Source organism: Pan troglodytes, chromosome 1, assembly GCF_028858775.2.
Source record: "Pan troglodytes isolate AG18354 chromosome 1, NHGRI_mPanTro3-v2.0_pri, whole genome shotgun sequence".
In the NCBI taxonomy this organism is placed as follows: domain Eukaryota; kingdom Metazoa; phylum Chordata; class Mammalia; order Primates; family Hominidae; genus Pan; species Pan troglodytes.
Window position 1 is genome coordinate 163,171,907 of NC_072398.2, and position 26,778 is coordinate 163,198,684.

General features: G+C 39.8%; 1 protein-coding gene and 1 long non-coding RNA gene across 6 annotated transcripts in view; one reads left to right on the forward strand and one right to left on the reverse strand.

Annotated features, from left to right (window-relative positions):
- GNG12 (G protein subunit gamma 12) overlaps positions 1-26,778 on the forward strand; it is a 130,077-nt gene that overhangs the window by 17,230 nt on the left and 86,069 nt on the right. The gene's annotated exons all lie outside the window — the stretch shown is intronic.
- LOC107967042 (uncharacterized) lies at positions 12,963-18,191 on the reverse strand. Its single transcript, XR_001707208.3, has 3 exons — positions 18,035-18,191; positions 16,528-16,644; positions 12,963-13,097 (listed from the first exon to the last, which is right to left on the reverse strand). It is a non-coding gene; the product is annotated as an uncharacterized LOC107967042 (long non-coding RNA).

Consider the following 26,778-nt stretch of genomic DNA (forward strand, 5'->3'; position numbering starts at 1 on the left):
CCAGATGAAGGCAGGGGCTTGGAAAGTCGTGAAAGCCCTTGCACGCATATCCAAAGAGCAGTGAATCTGTTTCTTAAATTTCTTTACTCCCATTCATAAACTTCCCAATACATTTCCCTTCCACCCTCTTTGAAAGGGTGCCCTTTGCACTCTGCCCAGGAGCACGTTCTATGCTCCAGTTACTACGGTCGGCTGTAATCTTCATTAGGGTGGGTGGGGCAAAGGGATAAACTCACACTAAGGACTCTGACCTAAACTTTCTTGACTTGAGGAAAGCTCAAAATGTATGATTTCGTACATTATCTTTTTCTTTCATTAGAAGAAAAGAAAAAAAAGTCTCAAGATAATAGGCTCTAGCAGCTTCCGCAGCCTCACTGAAGGCAGAAGGGACCAGGGCAGCGGTTCATAAACTTATGTGCATGTTAGGATCAGCTGAGGAGTGACTGAAAATCATGGAGCCCCGGCCGCACCCAGCCCTGGCATGGGGCCCAGAGGGTACAGTCTCTAATAAAGCTTCCAGGTAACTCCAGGGCGTGGTCAAGGCAGGAGCACTGGGAGAGCAGCCTTCTTGCTGCCAGAGTGTACTCTAAGTCTCTGCAGTGCAGATGATTGACAGAAGGAGAACTTGGGATTTGGCTGCTGAGGAGTCTTGTGGATCCTGGCTCATTTCCTCATCTAGTTACGGAGTCTGTGAGAAGCCTTTGGGCACAAATCCTCCCTCATGCCGGCCCTCTGAGCCCCTCCCCCCAGCACATACCGAGCCCTACCTTTGGGCTGTCTAAATCTGTCCATTAAGAAAAAAATGAACAGAAAACTCTTCCTACTTACAAATTATTGGTGTATGCTGCTAGGTAAAAACAAAAGGAATGTCCCTGAAGGAAGAACGTCACCGCTTCCATTTCGACACAGTAACCCACAGGGTAACAGCACAGCACTCTGGGGATGAGGGCCACAGGTACACAAGGAGCCTCCGCAAGGCCTTGTCCTGGCAAGTCGTGTTTCATGGAAAGTTTTCTTGAGAAAGCTAAATCTGAGGATTCTGGGACATGAGTGTTACTCATGGCCAGCGTCATCATATGGAGCCTGGGATTGTTTTTTCAAGAGGCGTATGTAGGCTATTGAATTTTGACTAGAAATGGCTTTAGTGGTCAACATTAATTTTGCTTTATATCCAGCAGCATTTCTTATTTTTATCAGGGATATAAGTGAAGGAAAAATTGTGAGGGAAGGCAACCTGTAAAGTTCTCATTCATAGAAACGATTTGTGGCCTTGATTTCCTGGATACAAATACCATTTAAAAAATTTTTAGAGAGGTTTTGTTTGGATTGAATTTCCAATCCACATGTATTTCTCCATTCCCCCTTGAGAACTAGAAGTCTTTTGTATGGTAACACTTTCCAGAAGCACCTGAAAGGAGTCCTTTGGGAATGGCCACAAACTGGATAAAAATGAAAAATGGAATCTCAAAAGTGCAGCTTGGTTTTGAAACTAACTTTTTACAACTTTGATTATGGGAAGTAACTTTGTTGTGTGTCTGTTGTTGACCTGGCATTACAACTCCATTAGGGCAATATAATTAGTTCATTTTACAGAAGACAGTACAACTCAAGAGAGCTTCAGTAACTTGTACAAGGCTGCAGAGCCAGAATTGAAACCTGTGCCTGTTTGACTACACTACCCCTAGGACTAAAGAAACACATAACTCAAGTGTTAATTTTCTAATAGCTTTAAGAGACATGTTTCCTTTTACTGTCCACAAAAGATTGTCCTGATAAGCATATAAAACATGAAAGCATATAAAGCATTGTAAAGCTCGAGAATCAGAATCTACAAGAGGACAGAAAGTCCAGGAAAGAGAAAGTGGAACTGTTTCCTGGCAGGTACCATGTTTATAAAAAGCCCAGCAATCACTTATGTAAATTCATTTTTAAACTGTCTCATGACAGCTGCAAAGACTGGAATTGTCAGTTCCCAGCTTCATTGTCTTTTTATTATTGTGACCCACCCTTGTTAAACAAGGAGTTAATAGGTAGGAACAGTTTTGCTAATGGTTATTATGCCTTTAGTTGACTGTTACACTACATGCAGGATTTTTAGTTATTTCACCAGAAAACAATGCGGAAGAAGTTCAGAGTGAATGTTGGAAAAATGACAGAATTAAAGAGTTGGCATTCTCTAAAATTTCTAAACAGGAAGGGCTCATGGCTGGCAGTGTAGAAGAGTGCTAAGGGACAAATCTGAAAGCTGTTTGCTAAGCAAGCACAATTTTTTTTTGTTTACTTTATGTGTTTCTGTAATGTTTTCTAATGATGTTTTAAATTTTTACTTTTAAAGGTGGGAAAAGGTTCATTGTCAGTATTAAAAAGGGGGCTCATGTAGTATTAGAGAGCAGGAGCCTGACTGGCAGGGTTTAAATCCCAGCTCTAACACTTGCTACCTATGTAAACTTGAACAAGTTACCTTATCTTCCTCCTGGGGTTACTGTGAGGCATAAGTTTTAATTACATATATATGTGTGTATATACTACTATATACATATATATACACACATATATATGAATACTTACAACTATGCCTGACACTGAATAGATTAGATACTCAATAAATGCTTGCCATTGTAATTAATTGGAACTTAATTTAATTGGAGGAGGTGATAGAGATAATGGGGGAGGAAAAGATGCAAAAGTTGCCACAATTCAGCCTTCTGCAAATTCTTCCAGTATAATTAATTCTGTTTAGCTCAGTGATTTGAGGTTCATGTTTTTTTTATTCTCATCGTATTCCATGTTTATATTCTACAGTATGGTATAGCGGGATCAGTGAACTATTTAATTTTTAAAAACTTAACATTTTAACTCTACTTTTAAAAAGTGTTAAGTGTGGCCTCTGCTGAAAATGTACTTTCAGTGGGGTCAAGGAAGACAGGAGCTCTGTGCTGGAGACAGAATTGTTCCAGTTTCCTTGGAACAGGGGCCTCCCATGCTTAGGCCCTAACTGATGCCTAAAAATCATAATGAACAATGTCGTTTTCATTCTGTGGTTAAAAGGAAGCATACCAATTCTTCTGGAGAAATATACTTTTTTTCTGGCCCTAAACTGCAACAGATTTATCATGTAGGTGTAGGTTCTTACGAGAGGGGCTTTGGGGATAGGTTCTTCACTATCTTAAGTGGTTCTTCCTGGTAAATATTTAGAGAAATTTTTCTTGTGGCTATTTCTTATGTTGACCCTTGAAATAATTAGAGGATGCTATTCTTATTCAGCAACTGCATTTCTACGGGAAATAATGAAGTCCAAGAGCATGTTCTCTTGATCTAATTTGATAAAGGGCCCAGTTTGGAAAGAAGAGTGGCCACAGTCAGGAGCTTGCCATCTGGAGCTTTGGGGACAGAATTATGGGATGTTACAACAGAAAGGGGCCATTGTCATTATGGAGTCTAACTTCTTTTTACAAATGAAGAAATGGATGCCCAGAGATTTGCCAAGTTCACATAGCTAATTGGTGGCAGCTCCAGGATTCCTGATTCCAGCTGCCCATTCCAGCAACTATATCCTTGTCATGAAGAGTGTACTTAAGAGCATCTCTGTGCAAAACGTTCTGCAATGAAGGACAGGTTCAGTCTGTCTGGTGTCATAGCCACCAGCCACTTGTGCCTCTTGAGCATATGAAATATGACTACTGTAACTTAGGAGTTAAATTTTGCTTTATTTAGTTTTAATTAAACTTGTTAATATATAGCTACCATTTTGGGTAGCTCAGCTTTTATAGACATATAGGAGGAGGAAAGGCCTTATCCTTATCTCCTACCTCATTCTCACCAAGTGAGAGGCCTTCTTTTCGAATGGCTCCTGTGCAGCTGCTTTGTGCCAAACCAAGAGAATCACTCTAAGTCTTATCTCCTCCCCTCCTACCTCTCGAGATGAAAGTTAGCTCCTCTGTAAAATTGACATGAGTGGAGTAGATGGCTCATTGAGGCCTCTTCCATTCTGAAGCATTATGACTTTAGACCTGGCTCTCTAGTGATTATCAGTGACCTTTAGCAGGGCACATAGTCTGCCCATACCTCAGTGTCCTTATCTGTCAGCTGAAATTAACACCCGTTCTGCCCTCTCTCAGATTAGGAGAAGCTCAAAGTAGAAAATCAATGAGATGAGCTCCATTTGCAACCTTTATTTTTTAATAATCTATGGTATCTGGAAATATTTTTGGTTTTGATACAGATTTTTTTTTCCAATAAGCTGCAGCAGATCCTCATTGCCAGAGTAGAGAAAATAATAACCCACAGCCCATATGAAATATGAGCTGGGAGACATGGTACTGATGAAAGATGACTGATTTGATCAGTGGGTGCTAGCTTTTATAATAACTTGCTTAACTTGGCATTCCCTAAGCCATTACTCCATAGTCAGCTGTTTATCTGGAAACCCAAAGCACATCCCTTTTCCTGAGAACTGTGACTGTCTATCTTGATTTTCCTTCTTTGGCTCCTTTACTTATTGTCAGCCTATGTAAGTTTCATTTGAATACTTGGCACTGCATGTTCTTCCGTAAACAAATACAGCAAAAACCCTCCCATGATTGTCTCCTTGGTTATAGCCTCTACATCAGTAGTTTTCAAACTTAATTCCTAGACAGTGATTCTCAACTGGCATGTCTACTGCTTACTGCTGAGCCTCAGCTCTCTTCAGGAGTATGCCACCAAACTTTGATTGAAACATAAAATGTGTTTTTGACACCACAGAGTAAGTAGGTCTTTTGACCTGATGTGAATAGGGTACAGCTTGCTCTGGGCAACAGGCAGTGTAACATCAAGTTGAGGCTAGATGTTGCAAAGATGTAACAAAGAGATGTTGCAAAGAGAGCCAGATGTCACTTCTGAAAATTTTTGTCCCAAGCATGTAAGATAGCCAAGTCAGGCCAGTGATGTGGTACTGGAGGGTGACCCAGTGCAGAGTGGCTTAGTTGTGGATGCCCCTAGAAACCTCAGGAAGTATTATTTTACCGCAGCAGGGTTTGCCTTGTAATTATGGTTGAATCGCTTAGTGTTGTGTTAGTCCTTTAATTCTGTCAATGGTGCCACCAAAAATTGTAGTATCTCTAATGGCCAAAGAGCATTTCCCTGCCCCAGAGGTTCCCTGGGGATGGCTGCAGGGAACCAGGTGAGACCTCGAGGGCGCACATCGAGCTCTCCCTACCCAGTTCAATCAGAACCAGTTCAACTGTATGTGTTCCACGGATCAGCTTTCTGAATAAGATCCGTTTTGAAGAAAGGATTCCTCTGCTTATAAAGAAAAAAAGAAAGTTGAAAACTATGACTTCAGAGCAGCAGTTCTCAAATTTTGATGAGCATCAGAATCACTTGGAGGGCTGTTAAAACACAGATTGCTGGGCCCACCACCAGAGGATTCAATGTGCCTGAGTTGCAGCTTGAAAATTTGCATTTTTAACCAGTTTCCAGGTGATGCTGATGCTGCCGGTCCAGGGGGTCGAACCACTGATTCTAGCAAACAGAAATGTTAACACTAACTACCTGTTGTATTACATGTAATAAATTCAGTGTCATTTGGTGCTAAAAACCTTTTAGAGTATTTCCGTCCCCGTGTACAAAGAATAAAACTGAGACATAGTGAGTTTCAGTAACTCATCAGTCATCATTGCGGTCATCACAGAACTGGAGTTAGAACCAGGTCTGGGTAAGGCCAGATCCCTTCCATATCCAAAATGCCACTCGCCTTCCTTGTAGACCTGTCATTCCCAACCTGTGGTCCAAGGTGGGGAGGAGGAGGGAGAATTTATTGTATTGGTTTGCAAATCCAGATGTAAAGCAGACATTGCGGCAGACTAAATGTCTCACAAATCAATCTTTTTTTAGTTTTAATAAACTTTAAATTTTATAGCAGTTTTAGGTTCACAGCAGAATTGAGCAGAAAGTACAGAGAGTTCCTATATACCCACTGTCCGTATGCATAGCCTCCTCCACTATCCACATCCCACACCAGAGTGGTACATTTATTGTAATCAATGAACCTAAGTTGACACATCATTATCAGCCAAAGTTCATAGTTTACATTAGGATTCACTCTTGGTGTTCTACATTCTATGGATTTTGACTAATACATGATGACATGTATTCACCAGTGTAGTATTATACAAAATAGTTTCGCTGTCCTAAAAGTCCTGTGTGCTCTGCCTATTCATTCCTCTCTCCCTCCTAACCCTTTGACAACCACTGATATTTTCACTGTCTCCATAGTGGAATGTCAAATAGTCAGAATCATATAGTATGTAGCCTTTTCATATTGGCTTCTTTCACTTAGTAATACGCATTTAAGTTTCCTCTGTGTCTTTTAATGGCTTGATAGCTCATTTCCTTTTAGCACTGAGTAATATTCTATTGTATGGATGTATCAAAGTTTATTTACCCACCGACTTACTAAAGGACATTTTGGTTTCTTTCGAGTTTTGGCAATTATGTACAAAGCTGTAAACATCCATGTGCAAATTTTCGGGCATATGTCTTCAGTTTATTTTGGTAAATACAAAGTTGTACGATTACTGGATTATATGGTTAAAACTATGTCTAATTTTTTTTTTAACTGCCAAACTGTCTTCCAAAGTGGATGTACCATTTTGCGTTCCCACAGTGAATGAGAGTTTCTGTTGCTCCACATCTTCACCAGCATTTGGTGCCATCAGTGTTTTGGATTTTGGCTATTCTGGTAGGTGTGTGGTGGTATCTCGTTGTTTTCGTTTGTAATTCCCCAGTGACGTAATATTGAACCTATTTTCAGACACTTACTTGCCATCTGTATGTTTTCTTTGGTGAGGTATACTTTCAGGTCACTTTTGATCATTTTTCAATCAAATTATTTTCTTATTCTTGAGTTTTAAGAGTTCTTTATATATATTTTGGATAACAGTCCTTTATCAGAAGTGTCTTCTGCAAATATTTTCTCCCAGTCTGTGGCTTCTCATTCTCTTGACATTGTCTTTGGCAGAGAAGAAGGTTTTCATTTTAATGAAGTGTAGCTTATTCTCTCTTTTGTGGTTCATGCCTTTGCTGTTGTATGTAAAAAGCCATTGCCATACCCTTGGTCATCTACATTTTCTCCTATGTTTTCTTCTAGGAGTTTTCTAGTTTTGTATTTTACATTTAGTTCTGTGATCAATTTTGACTTAATTCTTGTGGAGGTTATAGGTCTGTGTCTAGATTCTTTCTTTTTGGGGGGGGGGGCAGGGAATGTGGATGTCCAGTTCTGGCACTATTTGTTGAAAATACTATTTTTGCTCCACTGTATTACCTTTGCTTCTTTGTCAAAGACCAGGTGACTATGTGGGTCTGTTTCTAGGATCTGTTCTGTTTCGTTGACCTGTTAGTCTATTTCTTTACTAATACCACACTGCCTTAATTTCTCTAGCTTTATAATAAGTCTTGAAATCAAGTGGTGTCAGTCCTCCAACTTTGTTCTTCAATATTGAGTTGGCTATTCTAGGCCTTTTGCTTCTTCGTAATACTTTAGATTCAGTTTGTTTATATCCATAAAATAATTTTCTGAGATTTTGATTGTGATTGCACTGAATCTATAGGTCAAGTTAGGGAGAACTGACATCTTGACAATATTGTGTTTTCCTGTCTGTGAACATGGACTCTCTTTCATTTAGTTCTTCTTAGATATATTTCATCAGCATTTTATAGTTTTCCTTATACAGATCTTATACATGTTGTTAGATTTATACCTAAGCATTTCATTTTGGGAGTGCTAATATAAATAGTAATGTGTTTCTAATTTCAAATTCCACTTGTTCATGACTGGTCTATAGGAAAGCAGTTGACTTTTCTGTGTTAACCTTGTATTTTACAGCCTTGCTATTATTTCTCACTAGTCCCAGGAATCTTTTTGTCAGTTTTTTTCAGATTGTTTACATAGATGTTCATGTCATCTTTGAAAAAGGCAGTTTTATTTCCTCTTCCCCTATCTGTGTATCTTTTATTTCTTTTATTTACTATTGCATTACCTGGGAATTGCAGCAAAAAGTTGAAAAGCAGTGATGAGAGGGACATCTTGGCCTTTTTCCTACTCATAGAGCAGGAAAGCTCCAAGTTACTCACTATTAAATATGGGCTATTTTGTAGATGTTCTTTATCAAGTTGAGGAAGTTCCCCTCTATTTTTAGTTTACATAGTTTTTTTTTTTTAAAAATCATGAATAGATGTTGGATTTTGTCAAGTGCTTTTTCTGCATCTGTTGATACGATCATGTGACTTTTCTTTTTCAGCCTGTTGGTGGGATGGATTCCATTAATTGATTTTCAAATATTAAACCAGCCTTACTTACCCTGAGGTAAAACCGCTTTGGTAGCAGTGTGTAATTCTTTTTTACATTGTTGGATTCAGTTTGTTAATACTTTATTGAGGATTTTTGCATCTTCATTCATGAGAGATACTCTTTTCTCGTAATGTCTTTATCTGGTTTTGGTCTTAGGGTAGTGTTAGCCTCATAGAATGAGTTAGGATGTATTCTGTCTGCTTCTGTCTTCTGCAAGAGATTCTAGAGAATTGTTATAATTTCATCCTTAAGTGTTTAGAAGAATTCACAAGTGAATCCATCTGAACTTGGTGCTTTCTGTTTTGAACAGTTATTAATTATTGATTCAATTTCATTAATATAAATAGGCCTTTTGAGATTATCTGAGAAATCTTGAGATTATCTTTGAGATTATCTGAGATTATTTTGAGAAATCTTTTGAGATTTGTGAATGTTGGCAGATTGTATCTTTCAAGGAGTATGTCCATTTCATCTGGGTTATCAAATTTGTGTACATAGATTGTGCATTTATTCCCTTATTAGCCTTTTAATGTATATGGGATCTGTAGTAGTGTCCCCTCATTTATATCTAATATTGGTAATTTGTCTTCTTTCTTTTTTTCTCAGACTCACTAGATGTTTATCAATTTTATTGACCTTGTCAGAGAAACAGCTTTTGGTTTCATTGATTTTTCTCAATTTTTTTTTTCTGTTTAATTTCATTGATTTTTTTTGCTTTGATTTTTTTCTTTAATTTGAATTTTTTTATTTTATTTTTCTTTGTATATTAATCTTTGCCCATGCTTAATTTGAATTTAATTTATTTTTTCTAGTTTCTTAAGGTGGAAGCTTAAATTACTGGTTTTAGATCTTTCTTTTTTTCTGATATATGCATTTAATGCTGTAAATTTCCCTCTAAGCACTGCTTTTGCTTCAGCCCATAAGTTTTGATTAGGTGTATTTTCATTTTTATTTAGTTCAAAATATTTTTAAATTTCAGATTTCTTCCTTGACTCATGTATTTTATAGAAGTGTGTTGTTTAATCTCTAGGTATTTTGAGATTTTCAAGTTATCTTTCTGTTATTGAATTCTAGCTTAATTTCATTGTTGTCTAAAAGCAGACATTGTATGGTTTATATTCTTTTAAATTTGTTAAGGTTTTTTTTATGGCCCAGTGTGTGGTCTCTGTTAGTGACTGTTCCATGTGAACTTTAAAAGAATGTATATTCTGTTGTTGTTGGATGAAGTAGTCTATAGAAGTCAATTATATCCAATTGATGGGTAGTGCCATTAAGTTCAACTGTTGGCTTTAATGATTGTCTGCCTTATAGATCTGTCTATTTCTGATAGAAGGGCATTGAAATCTCCAATTATAATGGTGGATTGATCTATTTGTCTTTTAAGTTCTATTAGTTTTTTACCTAGCTTATTTTGATACTCTGTTCTTAGGTGCATACATGACAAATATTGTTATGTTGTATTGGAGAATTGACCCCTTTATCATTATGTGATGCCTGTCTTTATTCCTAGTAACTTTCCTTGTCAGCTCTGTCTGAAATTTATAGCTACTCCTGTTTTCTCTGTTAGTTTTAGCATGGTATGTCTTTCTCTATCCCTTTACAGTCATCCCGTGGTATACACAGGGGATTGGTTCCAGGACCATCCCCTCTGCCCTGCATGCAACCAAAATCTGTACATACTTAAGTCCCACAGTTGGCCCTGTGGAACGCACACATATGGAAAGTTGGCCCTCCATATATGTGGGTTTCACATCCCGTAAATATTAAATATTGTATTTTCCATCCTTGTTTGAAAAAAATCCAAGTAGAAGTGGACCTTCTCAGTTCAAACCTGTGTTGTTCCAGGATCAATTGTATGTATGCACATAAACATATATCATTGGATATATTGTTGCTATTTTTTAATCAAAGTATTATCTGTTAAATCAATTAAAATTCACTTATGCATTCTTCACTTATGCATTCTCTGATGCTTGCTTTCTTTCTTTATGTAGATCTGAGTTTCTGACCTATATCATTTTCCCTCACTCTGAAGAACTTCTTTTAACATTTCTTACAAGGCAGGTCTACTGGCACCAGATTCCCTCAGTTTTTTTTTATCTGAGAACATTTTTATTTCTCTTTTATTTTTGAAGGATAATTTTTCAGGGTATGTAATTCTAGGTTCGTTTTTTTTCTCTCAATACTTTATATGATTCATTCCACTCTCTTGCTTATTACATGAATTCTGAGAAGTCAATGTACTTATCCTTGGTCCTGGATGGGTAAGATTTTTTTTTTTCTTTTGTCTTTCAAAAGTTTTTATCTTTGATTTTCTGAGGTTGGAATATGTTATGCCTAGGTTTTTTTTTTTTAAGTATTTATTCTGATTGGTGTTTCTGAGCTTTCTGAATTCTGTGGTTTGGTGTCTGACATTAATTTGGGGGAATTTTCAGTCACTATTGCCTCAGATAGTGCTTCTGTTTCTTCTGTCCTTATTTTTCTAGCATTCTTGTTACATGTATGTTACACCTTTTGTAGACATGCCATAATCCTTATTCTGTTTTGCTTCTTTTCATGTTTTTTCTCTTTGCTTTTCATATTTTGAGTTTCTGTTGTCGTATCTTCAAGCCTGGAGATTCTTTCCTCAGCCCTGTTCAGTCTACTAATGAACTTATCAAAGGCATTCTTTATTTCTGTCTTTTAAAATTCTTAGAATTTCCATATTTCTACTTACATTATTCATCTGTTCTTGCATGTTGCCTACTTTTTCCATTAAAGCCCTTAGCTTATTAATCTTAAATTTAAAAAATTCCTGGTCTGATTATTCAGCATTCCTGCAATTTCTGATTCTGGTTCTGATGCTTGTTTGGTTCCTTCAGTGTTTTTTGTCTTTTAGTATGCCTTGTAATTTGAATGAAAGGCAGACATGATGTACCAGATGAAGGAAATGTGATAAATAGGCTTTTAGGAACATGGAGGTGAAGTGTGGGATAACAGAAGTGTTCTGTACCTCTGTGGTTAGATCTGAGGCTTTAGATGAGTCTTGCATCCAGGACTATGAACTCACAAGTGCTGCCCAGTATTTTTTCTTCCCTTAGGTGGGACAGGGTAACAGGAGAGTGCTGGAGTTGGGTATTTCTTTTCCCCAGATAAGTTAGGCTCTGATAAAACCCAAACAGATTAGGCTCTGGAAAAATAGTTTCCTCTGAGGGCAGTCCATATTAAGAAGAATAGAATGTTCTGGTATATTTCAAAATGCTTTTTTCACCCTCCCCCTGCTGGAAGCATGAGGGGGTTTTTCTTCCCCATTCAGTGAGGACCTGAGAGAGCTTCTAGAGGTAAAACTCACAAACATATGTCTTCCCCTTCCCCCATTACTAGATTCCCCTGAAGTTTTTAACTCCCTGACTTGTCCACACTAAGTCTCTAGCAATTTGTTGGTTACAGCTCAGGTTTTTCCATCTTGGTGCTGGTTCCTACGCAGGCTTCTGCTTGAAGGTTTCTATTCCTGTATACTATGATTTTCTGTGTCTACCTGCCTATCTCTCCAACTTTTGGGGCAGTGGTTTGCCCTGTCACTTTACTTCTCTACTGCATCCAAGAAGAGTTGTTGGTTTTTCCATTTGTTCAGCTTTTTAGTTGTTAGGAGCGAGTGACAACAACTAAACTCCTTGCTTGCCCAACTGGCTAAATGTTTATTTTTCAAATGCATTTTTATGATAAAGACACTATGGAGTCATATCAGTTGTCTCAACTGGACAGAGTTAATGTGCACCTAGCATTTTCTCAGTGCACGCTGAAAGTACAGCTTCTCCAGCTGAGTGCTTGGAAAGTTTTTGGTTTTTGTTTCTAATGGCACGAAGTTGTCTTCATAACTAGAAAAGATGGGGAATTATTTCACTAAAGCACTTTGGTTGCCTTTTCTAAGTCTAGGGTCAGTGGGAAGTAAGAAGGCATAATATTAATTAACTGGTTTTTATTTGAAGAGGTTACTGGAGAAAGTAATACTATCATGTTGCTTAATTCCACCAGGAATTCATGCCATGTGACCTCAGCTGCAGGGCCCCAGTGGGAACAGGATTTCTTCCCTCCTGCTCTCTACTGAGGCCCTGCCCTCATCTCTTGCCCACAACCTTTAACCTGCTTTCTCAGCTTCTACCTATCCCTCTTCTTTCTCTCTTGTTTGCCAAAGCCAGCCGTTCTGCCTGGACTCCATCCATCCTGTTGTCTAGATTCCTTACCCACCATCATCTCCTTTCCAGTTGCACGTTTTTTGCTTCACTGCTGTTTCATTCAAATAACGTGGGCTTGTTTTGTTTTGTTTTGTTTTGCTGGTACACTTGCTGTGTAGCAGAAACGTCATTCCCTCCTCTAACAGATGTGTTCAGGCCTGCCTCCTCTGCTCATGGTTATGATAATTAAACCCTTACCCTGTGTCAGACTTGTGCTAAGTATTCATCTTGCATCATTTACCACTGACTAGTTATGGGACATTGGATATGTTATCTACATTTTCTAAGCATCTCTAAAAAGGGAACATAACTTCGTAAGGTTGTTGTGAAGATAAAAGTAAAATAATGCTCGCAAAGCACTTAACACAGGACCTGATATGTTGTACACACTCATTATAGATATGGCACAGGAGGCTCACCCATGAAGAAAGGGAGAAAAGTCATTGTCACCACTGTTTCCTCGTGATTTGCTTCTGCAGTCAGTCCTTCCAGGCTGCTGTTCTCTCACCCCTTTTACCGAATCACCTTCCTCCAGATCAGTGCTTCTCAACCTTCTTTTCATTGTCACCATATAAGGAGAAACATTAAGATAAATTAACTTAAAAAAAATTTTTTTTTAATTTATAGAGATGAGGTCTCACTATGTTGTCTAGGCTGGTCTTGAACTCCCAGCCTCAAGCAATCCTCCTGTCTCAGGCTTCCAAAGTGCTGGGATTATAGGCATGAGCCACTGTGCCCAACCAACTAACTTTAAATTAAAATTTTCTCCCTAATGGGATAAATATCAAGGAATAAAATTTTGGGGATGTAGGATTGAGCTTTGGAGGGCCATAGACCAATGTAATCTAAGAAATGTTTTACTTGTATCCCCTGAGAACCAGCTCCTACTCCCTAGTGGGGGCAATGTCCCTCCAAGGAGAATGCCCACGTTAGACCCCCACCAGTGTTTTCTTTGCGAAATGCACTAGCTTTTTCTGGACTTTATCATTCTTGGTCTCTCTTAACACCTCTTAGCTCCTCTTGCTGCTGCTTCTGTTATGGCTTCATGTCTGTTTTCCTGGCTTCATCAACCATACAACAGGGACTGAGCGTCTGCTGTGTGCAGAGATGTCCAGGACAAGGGTCATGTGTAGGGAGAGAGAGAGACACCCAGCTTTGCTATAGCAGGAAACCAACCAGGGAGTGGTGGGCAGGAGCAAAGTCCAGTGGGAGCCCTGAGAAAGGAATGAACTGAGGCTGTCTAGACAGGGGCAGAGGGTAGTGTGTGTGTGCTGGGGCATAGAGGATGCAGCAGCAGAGCGAAGAGAGGTAGCCTGGGACACTACTGCCTCAGGATGGTGAGAGAGCCCGGGCCTTAAATGATGCCCTCCCTAATGATTTTTTGTTTTGTTTTCCCATAATCTTAATATATGACCTTAAAAATAACAAGTGCCACTTTTTGAGAAACTTTGCTTCTGAGAAAGAGGCAGTGAGAGCAGAGCATGCAGAAGTCTGGAGCCTGAAAGCATGAAATCTCAAGTTTGGCAGAGCAGCAGGAGTGGCTGGCTGGAGATGGGGCTGTAGAGCCAATATGTGCCTGGCCGACAAGGGTTTGGAACCAATTAAATGGTTTTAAGTAGGTGCGTCCTTTTTGTTTCTCAGATCCTGTTTTCTCTCATTTTTCCATTTGCCCTAATTTGCAATATCACATGTCCTGCAAACAATATTGATCCTTCACCCTGTGCCCTTCTTCCTTCATCCATTCCTTCCCTGCAGAGAACCTCCAGGTCTTTGCCCTTTGGTAGCTACAGTACCAGCCTCCTTGGCCCCTTCATATGAGTTCATTCCTCTGGTCACCCAGGCTTGAAATCATGAAATGATCTAATGCCTTTTTCTCATTCTCTGGTCAAGAAACCACAAGCAGGGCTTATAGATTTGCTCTCCCTCTGGCACTGCCCAGGTTCACCCAGGCATTCCACAGATATTTCCTTCCCTCAGCCATATTTCCTCCTCTGTACCTCCCTCCTTTTTCTTCCTCACCCCCCTTCCTTCTTTTTTCCTTCCCCCTTCCCTTCCTTCCTCCCTTTTCTTCCACTTTTTTATAGGCAAAATTTATTGAGCGAAGAACGATGCTGGTTGTCTTGTATACATTTTTTCATTTAAACCTCACAACAACTCTATAAAATTATAGATTATTATCATCCCATTCTGCAGATACGGAACGTAATAATCATACAGGAAAGGTAATTTCTCCAAATTCACACCGTTAAGCGAGAATTTGGGGAAACCTGTGAGGTCTGACACTCCCCACCAAGTTAGGCTTTTTCACTGAGAATGCTGAAATAGGACACAAATTGCTCTCTCCTCTTCCTTTTGTTCTCCACTCCAAGCCATCCCAGGTATCGCTGGGTATAATCTTTCGACAGCACGAATGTACTCATGTTACCGTCTTTATAAAAACTTCTTGGTTCATAGACTAACTGCACCAACATCCAAGCCTCCCACTGTATGGCCTGAGTTTCTATCACTTTGAAGAAATCAGCATGTAGGGAAGCGCATGGGATTTGGTGCCCAAAGACCTGGGTTCAATCCTGTGGCCACCACTTCCTAGCTATGTGACCTTGAACAGATAATTCATTTCTCTGAGCCTCATTCATATATTCATTCAGTGAATATTTATTGTGTGCTTTCCATGTGCTGACCACTGTGTGAGAGTTCCACATATTCATGAGTGAAGAAAACGGGCATGATCCCTGCCTTCCTTGGCAGGGATGCATAGGTGAGGATGATAAGACCCATCTTCTGGGACCGTTTTGAGGAAGCGACAGGTAATTTGCACATAGTACACCTGGCTGTGTGAAAGACGCTACTCAACTGAGGTTGTGCTTCTCTGTTCTGCCTAGGAAAGTTTCCTGCCCATTTCTGGCTCTTTGCTTTGTCTTGTGCTCCTCCTAACCTCCTTTACCTTTAAACATCCAGTATAGTCTTGGTGGCTCAAACGAAAAGGTCTCCTAGACCTTTCCAGAACCTCCCTCCATAATATGAAGTTACATTTGTTTATTGAGATATTCAAGAACATTTATTAAACACTTTTTAAAACAGTGTTTTCAATGTGTGGTACATAGACCCTAGGGGTCTCCATGATCCTTTCAAGGAGTTCACAAGGTCAAGTTTAAAATCATATTAAGATATTATTTGATGTTTTCATTGTGTTGACATTTGGAATGATGTTACAAAAACAGAGGTGGATAAAACTGCTAATTAAACAAGGCAGTAGTAATATCCCTTATCATCACACACTCAAAAAAACCAAAATGCCATTTTCACTTAAGAATGTCCTTGAAGCAGTAAAAATTAAGTCTCATAATTTTGAGAGCACATTTAAAAAATTATCTGTGACATAATAAGGAAACTAAAGCTCTTCTGCTGGTAATAAAGTATGTCTCAAGGAAAAATGCTTGTGTGATTATTTCAATTGCAAGTTGAACTAGCCATCTTTTCACCTGACACTACTTTTACTTGAAAGAATGTCTGACAAGCTCTGATTATTCAGACTTGGATATTTGGCAGACATTTTCTCAAAAAAGAATAGTCTGTCACTTCAAGAAAAATGATTATATTTATTGCTAAAATAATAAAAATTCAAGCCAAACTTGGAATTTGGGAATACTTGTATCTGCCACCATGAGCTTGACCACTTCCCCATATTTCGACTTTGCTGATGAGATCAGGGATGACGTTAATGAGTACATTTTCAATATTGTATAATGTAATGTGTCAACATTTGGAAAACCTGTATAATTCAGTGAACCAATATTTTTCAGTGAACAATGTGTGATGTTAAAAACTCTGCATGGGTTAAAGTTCTGTTCCAATGCAAGAGAGACTAATCAATTTTAATATAGCAGAATACGGGAAGTTCATTGAAAGGATTTCAGCCAGCCTGTAAGAAGCCACTACTTATCAAGTTTTGGTTTAGTTTCAAAGAAGAATATCCACACATACCTTAAAAGACTTTTCATCTGTATCTGTGTGAGGCCAGACTCTTCATACACTAAAACTACAACAACATATCACAAAAATTGGATGTAGAAGCAGAAACCAAAAAAAACCAGCTGTCTCCTATTAAAAAGGTGTGCAAAGAGAATTGAAATTAAAGAGATTTACAAAACTGTAAAACAATTTTCACTAAAATTTCTTCTGTTTTGGAAAACATTGTTTTTATAAATGTTTTTGCCAAGATCTAATGAATTTATTACTATTATATTTTAATGGATTAATAAGTATTTTTTAATTTCTCAGTTTCAATTTCTAACAGTATATGTCAGATTAAGCTAGTAATTGAAAGCTTTTTGGGATTATCAATTTTTTAGGGCCCTGAGACCAAAAAGTTTGAGAAGTACTATAATAGAACTATCTGTAAACAGTTCTAGTTGCTGGTATACACGTGAAAACTAAGTCCTCTAGCAAAGTTTATCCATGAACGTGACTGTGGTCTGGGTTCATTGGCACTACCTAAATAGATACAAAGTCAGGACAAATAAACATGAAATGATTGTAGAATACTATACAATGCGCTGCTGTTTATGGCCAAGCCTGGGGATTTATTATCCTAAGTACAGTAAAGATGTGAAGAAGAGCAGTTCCCTGGAGAGACAAATAAACATGTCTGCCATGCCTTATAGCCCCCTCTTAAAAGGCCCAGTTTCTGCTAAGGGAAGCAGACTCAGACTATTTGGTAAAAATGGGTAGCCACGTTCCTAACTATAGTTGACCCTCGAACAACACAGAGTTTAGTGGTTACAACCCCCATGCAATCGAAAATGTATGTGTAACTTTTGGCTCTTCAAAAACATTACTATTAATAGCCTGCTGTTGACAAGCCTTATTAATAACATATACAGTCACTTAACACACATTTTGTATGTTATATATATTACATAATGCATTCTTAGACTAAAGTAAGCTAGAGAAACGTATTAAGAAAAGCATGAGGAGAAAATATATTGACTATTTATTTATTTATTTATTTATTTATTTTTGTGAGACTGAGCCTTGCTCTGCCGCCAGGCTGGAGTGCAGTGGCATGATCTCGGCTCACTGCAACCTCCACCTCCCGGGTTCAAGCCATTCCTCTGCCTCAGCCTCCCGAGTAGCTGGGACTACAGGCTCGTGCCACCACACCCAGCTAATTTTTTGTATTTTAGTAGAGACGGGCTTTCACTATGTTGGCCAGGATGGTCTCGATCTCCTGACCTTGTGATCCACCCACCTCAGCCAACCAAAGTGCTGGGATTACAGGCGTGGGTCACCGTGCCCAGCCAGATTTACTGTTTATTAAGTGGAAGTGGATCATCATAAAGGTCTTCCTCCTCATCATATTCACACTGGGTAGGCTGAGGAGAAGGAGGAAGGGGAGGGGTTTGTCTCGCTGTCTCGGGGTGGCAGAGGGGGATGGGGAGGCAGGAAGACAGGGTAACTTTATGGAAATACATCATAATTTCTGTCTGACCTTTTTCTCTTCCATTTCTCTAAAAATATTTCAATACATCAGTGGTCCCCAACCTTTTTGGCACCAGGGACCAGTTTCGTGGAAGACGGTTTTTCCATGGCTGGTGGTCACAGAGGGGTTGGGGATGAAACTGTTCCACCTCAGATCATCAGGCGTTAAGTTAGATTCTCATAAGGAGTGTACAGCCTAGACTCTGCGCATGCGCAGTTCACCATAGGGTTCGTGCTTCCTAAGAAATTGATGCTGCCGCTGAGTCCACAGGAAGCAGAGTTCAGGTGGTACTGCTTGCTTCCTGCCGCTCACCTCGTGCTGTGCAGCCCAGTTCCTAACAGGCCACAAACAGACCAGTCCATGCCTGGGAGTTGGGGACCCTTGGTGTAGGGCATTGGAAAGCAAACAGGAGAGGGCAGACTGAGGCAGAAAGTGAAAGGAACCTCCTATAAGTTCTTGAACATGGGAGCAAAAATGGAGTTTGGGCAAGGGTGGGCTAGTTTAATTAGTAGGATGGATCTGAGGAAAGGGCATTTGAGCCAAAGAGGCTGGTTTCAAGACCGCCGTGGTCATCCAGTGGTGCCAGTGGAGACGCGTGTCACCTCAGCCCTGTTTACAATAGAAATTGATAAGCCTGGCCGGTGCAGTCACCTGAGGAAGATCTTGGCTCCGAGGGGATGGTTCTCGCGTTAAATGCTATGTGCCCGCCATGATATGGGTATGTCGTGCCCTGGTTGACTGGAATTGGACTGATGGTTATTTTTTCCATTTCCCATCCTATTTTCTAGGTCAGAACCTCTTCTGGCAAAGTGTAGAGAGTTTAACTGGGAATCATTTGATTGAAATAAGTTGGGATTTTTCAAAAGTCAGAACTATCACAGCAAGGGACTGTTTTCCCTAAGCTGCACACTGCTAGTTGTCTTCTATGGAGTGAGTGTGGAGGGTTACATTTTATTTTTGTGTAGTTCATACTTGAGTTGTTTGGCTTTCACAAGTGATTTAATTTATGGTTTTGTGCTGCCTGACTTTGAATCTCAGTGTTCAACAAGCTACGGGACTTCTTGCTTCTGAATGGTCTTGTGTGGTACTTGGTGAAGCATTTTGGGAGAGTATTTCCACCTTCCATTGACATACAAAGGGCAGGGGGTCTCTGCCTTTCAAGAACCTGTATCTTAATGGCAGGACAAGTTAGGTATGAGTAGAAAAATAATTTTGGAACTTATTCTGATGAGCATGATTGTCTGTGTTTTATCACTTAATTTTTAACTCATGACGGTATAATCCCATTGAGAATGAGCCAGGGATTGAAATGTGGTTAGCTGAGGTAGGAAGCTGACTATCTGATTTAGTTTGGATGTTTGTCCCCTCCAAATCTCATGTTAAAATGTGATCCCCAATGTTGGAGGTGGGGCCTAGGGGGAGATGTTTGGGTCATGGCAGCAGATCCCTCATAAATAACTTGGTGCCCTCCGCATGGTAATGAGTGAGTTCTCACTTTATTAGTTCACGCAAGAGCTGATTGTTTAAAAGAACCTGACATCTCTCTTGCTGTCTGGCTCACCAAGTGACACACCTGTTCCCCCTTTGCCTTTCACCATGAGTGGAAGCCTCCTGAGGCGCTAACCAGAAGCAGATGCCAGCACTATGCTTCTTGTACAGTCTGCAGAACTGTGAGCCCAATAAACCTCTTTTTTTATATAAATTATCCAGCCTCAAGTATTACTTTATAGCAACACAAAATAAACAACACTACCCCATTTCTATTGACCTTAGCAAAATATTGGCCATTAAGTAATTGACTTTACCTATCTGCACCCCACCTATGAAACACTGATAATTATAATACTTCTTTTATAATGTGGACATGAGAGTTACATGAACTAAAGCATAACCCAACTAGTAAATACGTATTTATTGAGTGCCTACTATCTGTCATACACTCTGTATTGAGGTCATACTGGAAAACATGATTGACATGAGCTCATAGGAAAGTGCTTACAGACATACCTAGTATGTAGTAAAATAGTCGTACTCGTTGTTATTATTTGAGAAAGGTACACTCAAGTTCAGGAATTCTTTAACGAACCAGAGTTAGCTAAAAGAAAGGTATGGAAATGCAGGCCTCAAGCAGAAAGCATCCTGAGTGTGCCAGTCTCAGCAGGGAATCGTTGTCCTTGAAAAGGAAAGACTGGGTTATCTGAATGTGCAATGTGAAAAGAGTATGTGTGTCGGGCTTTTCACATACACAGCATTCAGACACTGGGGATAATGTAGTATATGTTTAGCCTGACAAATAAATGAATCCAAATAAATAGATATGTTTAGCCTGCCAAATAAATGGATGTCTTTTGTCAGTAGGGCATTTATTTTCATCATAGGCACATAGAAGGCATGGTTTTCTAAATCGGTCACATGTTAAATTGTGAGCCTGCATTTCATAAGAATTCAATAACATCGATCATAAGAAGGGTATGGAGATTAAACAGAAGAGCCAGTTTTCAATTATTAAATTCTGAATTTTAATTGTACCCGTAGGAGAAAGTATTCTTGTGAGTTCAGCTTCACATTCTCATACCATTTAGTTTCCATGTGCATATTTTTGCATAGCTGGAGTTAGTGTATTTATTCTCTGTTGGTCTGCCTGCCTTTGCATCTGACCTTGGTTCATGTTGCCCTTTTCCTGTGTCCTCACACTCCACATCCTTTTTCTTGTAATGGCAATAAAGGAAACTCCTGTGCTGATAAGTGGCCATTGGTTCAACTTTTCATCCAAATACTGGATATTTGGGTTGTTTCCAGCGTTTCACAGATGAGAACATATTTGCTATAAACCTTGTGTCCAGAGAGCTTAGTCAGCAGCTTATTAAACACCTTCTGGAATGGGACTCTCTGCCAAGGTTTTTGAAGTGATACCAACTCATTAAATTAAGAGTCCTGAGAACTGGCATTCAGGATTTCCTGAGACAGCATCTTATTCTTTGGCTTATTTTTTCTCATACATTTAATCAGCAGATATGTATGGACGACCTAGTGAGTGCCACAGAGTGTACTCAACACAGGTAAGCAAGGTAGAAAAGGTCTCTGACTCGCAGTTCAGACAGCAGCCTGCAGAGGCAAGGTGCGTGCGGTTGAAAAAGAGATCATCATGGTGGGCTGCCATCTTGCAGGCATGGTGTCCGTCAGACTTCTAGGTGGAAAGTGGACCTTTGGTCTGGGTACATCAAATGTCAAGAAAAGGTGCAGTGTAACTAACTGCGGATGGCAGGGTTGGGAACGGTCAAAATTGCAGGATATTAAAAAGCAGTGCAGTTTTTGTTGTTTCCAAATCAGGCCAACAAAGAGATTACTGTTTGAAGCTGCATGGGATAGTAAAAAGCGCAAGGCCTTTGAATTCACACATCCTAGATTTGAATCCTAACTCTACACTTGTAGACTAGGTTCTAGGAAAAACATTGAAACCCTGTACCCCTGTGTCCTTATCTCTAAAATGGGTATCGTATTTTCTGTACTTTGGGTTTTTTGTATCCACAGTGCTTAGTGAAATGCCTGCCTCAGCAGTTGGTTGTTGTTAGAAAAAAAGAAAAAATGGGTTGTCAGGTAGGTGGGTGGATGGTTGGATGGTTGGTTGGTTGGATAGATGGATGGAGCGACCACTCTGGATTGAGAAAGCCGAAGGGCCTCTGTGCTAAATGATATAAATATAGCTGGAGCAAGTCATACTTTCCCTATAAGCTTGAAGTTTGCTAAACAAAAATTTTCTCAATTCTACGTTAGAGGAGACCAAATTAAGAAGCCTTAAGCCTTTCTTTTGTCATCTTATATATATCAAGACTATAAGTAACAGAAAAGCTGAACTAATTTGGCCCTAACAAGTAGGGAGTTGTTTCTCCACATCTTCATAAAGCTTAGAGGAGGCAGCTGCTTCTGCTGTTTGCCATGAAAGACCTATGCTCTTTTCATCTCTGTGATCCACCGTCTTTATTGTATTAAGTTTTTTAAATTGAGACATGCTTTCTCGTGGTCAGCAAGTGGCCGTCACGGTTCTGTGCCTCATGACCAGTTTCAAAGTTGGGAATCAAGGAGGCATGGATCACACTACCCCTGGCTTTTGTGAGGAAGCAGAATCCTTCCCCAGCATTCTCCTGTCATCTCCCCTCAGGCCTCATTGGAGTGAGCAGGGCAAGGACCCACCCTTAAACTACAGCTCTCATCTCTCCTGAGCTCACAGGGTCTCTATTCCAACAAGCCCAGGTTCTGCTAGCAAGGAGATGTTGAGGACTCTCTGGTGGATGGACAACCTTAGGTTGGCCACATTTTCACAAAAGTAATAAGCGGGAAGCAAAAGCAGACATTAAAGTTTAGTGGATATGGTTTACTTGTAAGACTTTATTATCTGGGTTAAGGGATTCAGGATTTGCGAGCCCCCATTTGGTGCCTTAAGATTCTGTTTATGCTGAGGAGAAAGGTTTTTGTGCCTGTTATGTCTCTCTATGAGAGTTTATCCCCCCTCCTCCGTTTTGGATGGCAAAAGAAAAGAGTAAACGAATTCAAATAGAGAAATATTTTCTGGAGTCAGTGGTGGGCCTCTAAAAAGCTGCAACAGTGACTAATGCCAGAAACTGTGTGCTGAAACTGGTCAAAGAACTGTTAACAAAATACTTCCCCAACAAAGTGAGTGAAGAGAAAAACATGTGAAACAGTGTTTGAGGAAGGAGGGGACAGGGAGGTGGGCTGGCAGTGAAGCTTTGTAAAAGAGTGCAGGAATTTGGGGGTCGTTCAGAATGTCACCAGTGTGGGGTTTATGTTGGCTCTTCCCAAGTTCATTATTCAGAGAACAGCGGAAGAAAGCCACTTGCACAGCCCGAGAGGGATGCAGACTGCAGTGGAATTAAGTCCAGAGTTAAACTGCACAAGCACAACATTCTAGGAGGCCAGATTTGTAGTTTAAAAAAAAAAAAAATCAAAGTGCTTGACTTGAATGACCAAATACTTAGTATTTGATATCTACCGTTTTCTTCTTTTGGACAAACCACCTAACAAGCTAAATTCCCAAACAATTGAATAGGATTTCACATCACAAAGATCAACATTTTTAAGCTTTGAAGAAATACATGGAAATCAAAGTTCACCAAGACTTGCAGATGATTTATTGCATTTTATTTATTAAAGAGTTAAAAGGGCAGAACTGATACCCATCTGTGTTTTCTATTTATGTTATCACTAATGTTAGAATTTGACCAGATCTTTGAACTAAGCTGAGTCTGACTTATTTCTCAAATGAGTCAGGATTAAGAATATCCTATTTTTACACAATGATTCCTAAGTCTTATATATAAAAGATCCAGAAAGATTATGCTTTAAGAAAAGGAGAAAAGACACAGGAGACAATTTCCAGTTGACTGAACTCTCTGAAGCTGAGGTTTGCTAAGAGTCCAAGGTGGAATTCACAGAGTGACATTGGTCTCTGTGGGGTGGTATTCACTGTCACACTGGGAAAATGTCAGAGGCTGGGAGAATGACTGTCCCCTGGGAGCTAACTCTGTCCACTGAGTGTGTCATGATAAATGGGTTTCATTCATGAAGGAAACACTGCTCTTCTGAAAAGCACCAATACTGGCCAGGCAGCCAGAAAACCCAAATATATTGGAGACTCCTGGCAGAAGGGGCCTGAACTCCCTTCTAGTCTCTTCCAAGTAGTTGTCTTAATATTCCACAGTGTTTTCTGTGACTGCTAGGCCCAAACTGCGTGGAACCATACAACAAAAGTTGTGTGGCAAACTACTTGGCATTGAAATCTGAGCCAGCCTTATTCAGATACAACTGGAGGGGAGAAAAACTGCCACTACCACAAATAAGGCAGACAATGTCTTTATTAGCTTAATTGTGCAAGCATTTTTTAAAGGTAATAAAGCCTTAAGGCTTTAGTTAGAGGCAAAAGACTACAGAACATGCCAGATGCTTAGTAAAAATTCAGAATGTAGCCATGAGGTTTTATATATCAAAACACCCCAATGGGCAGATACCAGAATCTAGGGGGTAAGGCATACGTAGTTTAAAAATCATGCCTTATCTTATGATTCACTTGGGGAAAGAGGAAATGTTTATTTTTATAATACGAACATCAAGTTCAATAAAATATTTCTGGCCAGTTGAGGATATGCATTCATTCAGTAACCAAAAAATGTGTATTTTTTCTTGAATGCCTAGCCTGTGTCAGGCATTGCCTCAGGCACTGGGAGTACAACGGTAAACAAACAACATCCTTTTCTTATGGCATTGACATTCCAGTGAAGGAGAGGGAATAATTCAATAGATAGAAAATAGAGTGCCAGGAAGGGGGAAGGGGTACGTACCAAGAAGAAAAGCAAAGCAGAGTCTGGGAAGAGAGAGTAGGGCCTTTCTGAGGAGATAACGCTTGACCCAGAGACCTGAAAGAAGTGAGGCAGTGAGATGTGCAGGCCTGCAGTGTCTGTGAGAAGTTTAAGCAGAAGGAAGAACCTGTGTCAAGGCCCCGAGACAGAGCATTGCTTGGCAGATTTAAGGAGAAGAGGGGTTAGTGTGGCTGGATAGAGTGAGCCAAGGCCAGTTCTCATAGCTGCTGATGGGCCAAGGAGTGGACGTGAGTAAGTGTGTTAAGTATGCTGAGAATCTGTTGGAGAGTTTTGAGCTAGGGAATAATGACTGATGGAAACTAGATGGGGGGTTGAGGAGGGAAGCAAGTGTGAAGCCCAGATCAGCAGAGGGAACTCTTTAAGTCATCCAGGTGAGAGATGCTGCTAGTTTGCCCAGATGGGAGCAGAGGAGATGCCAATGCATGATTGGATTCTGGAGGTATTTTGAAGGTAGGGCTGACAGGATTTGCTGATTGATGGGATATGCAGTTGGTGAGAAAGGAGCCAAAAATGAATGAAGATTTTGACTTGAACAAGGGCATGAATGATGGAGTCCTACTGGTACCATTGATGTCCCCTGGGAGCCCCAAGAAGGGAGAGCAGTGTGGGAGATGATTGTGGCCAAGGCACAATTGTTTGTGATGCCTTACTAAGCATCCTAGGGGAGATGTTAAGAAATCAGTCAGACAAGTAAGTCTGACGTTCAAAGAGCAAGCTGAGACTGGAGATAGAGATTTGAGAGTCATCAGATTTGAGGAAGAGGAGAAAATTCAGCAAAGGAGACTGAAAATACATATCATAGTTTGCTAAGACACCTAAGGATGGGTATATCAGAATCTGATTAGGGAACATAAGGTTATCAGAAACGAGTGTGAATTTTAAAAGATTAAGAAAAACTGTATTTACATCATCAGTATCCACAATTGTTCCTGGAATTAGGAGATACATGTTCACAGGAGTAAAAGCTGGCTTTGACAAATAAGATAAATAGAACTGAATTTCAGAATTAACTCTTGTGTTACCCTTCCCCTGAGCCACTATGAACATTTCAGTTTTAGAAAATTAGGTATAAATAAGTACATCCAGAGTGTGTTTTTCATTTATGAAAAATCTAGGGCGCTTCAAGTAAAGAAATAATCCTTGTGGGAAGGAAAACAAATACATATAGGAATAAAGTATGGGCTGGGCATGGTGCCTCACACCTGTAATCCCAGCACTTTGAGAGGCCAAGGCGGGTAGATCACGAGGTCAGGAGTTGGAGATCAGCCTGACAAACATGGTGAAACCTTGTCTCTACTAAAAATACAAAAATTAGCCAGACGTGGTGGTGGCACACGCCTGTAATCCCAGCTACTCAGGAGGCCACCCTTGTAAGGAAAGGACTGCTCTTGAAGAGCTTTTCCTTCCTTTTATTGGACAAGAACTGTGTGCCTCAGCTCTGAGCTCCCGCTGCTTTAGTCAACAGCACTGTAGCAAAAGCACAAGTATAGCCTTTATCTCATTCACTGTCCTCATCATTTTCTTTTTCGTAGTTCTGTATGGTCCCACCATCATTCATTCTATAAAGATTTGTCAGCCACTCTCTGCCTGTCAGATATTGCCACAAAGTAATATCCTTTTGTGACTGTATTTATTGGAAACTATAGTGCATTCTTGTTGTCTTCTAAACCTTCTTAAATCTGTCGAACAGTAAGAATGTAAGCCATTGCAATAAGTAAGGCATGGTAGAATTCCTAGTTAACAAAGATATATGAAAATGTGTATACTACTCTTCGTGTGTAAGTAAACTAATTTATTTTAGGAAGATTTTCAATGTCAAAAGTTAAAGCTGGCCAGGCACAGTGGTTCATGCCTTAAATCCTTATGCTTCGGGAGGCCAAGGCAGAAGAATGGCTTGAGGCCAGGAGATTAAGACCAGCCTGGAAAATGTAGCAAGACACTATCTCCTTAAAAAAAAAAATACAAAAACTAGCTGGGTGTGGTGAAGTGCCCCTGTAGTCCCAGCTACCAGGGAAACTCAAGAGGATTGTGTGAGCCCAGGAGGTAGGGGCTGCAGGGAACTGTGACCTGATCGCACCACTATACTCCAGCCTGAGTGACAGAATCAGACACTGTCTCAAAACAAAACAAAACAAAACAGATCAAAAAAGTTAAAGCTGAAAGATATTTGGTTAACTTTCAGTTAACAACAACAACAACTAATTTCAGACCACTCTTCTGGCTAGTTGCTGTGAAGTATGCAATTATTTGACGTTAGCACACAGATAGTAATCACTAAGCCCTCAGCTAGGCTTTTGCTTTGCAAATATTATTCAGTGTAAATTATGGCAAATTATATAGGAGCCTTTGAGAAGCCACTAA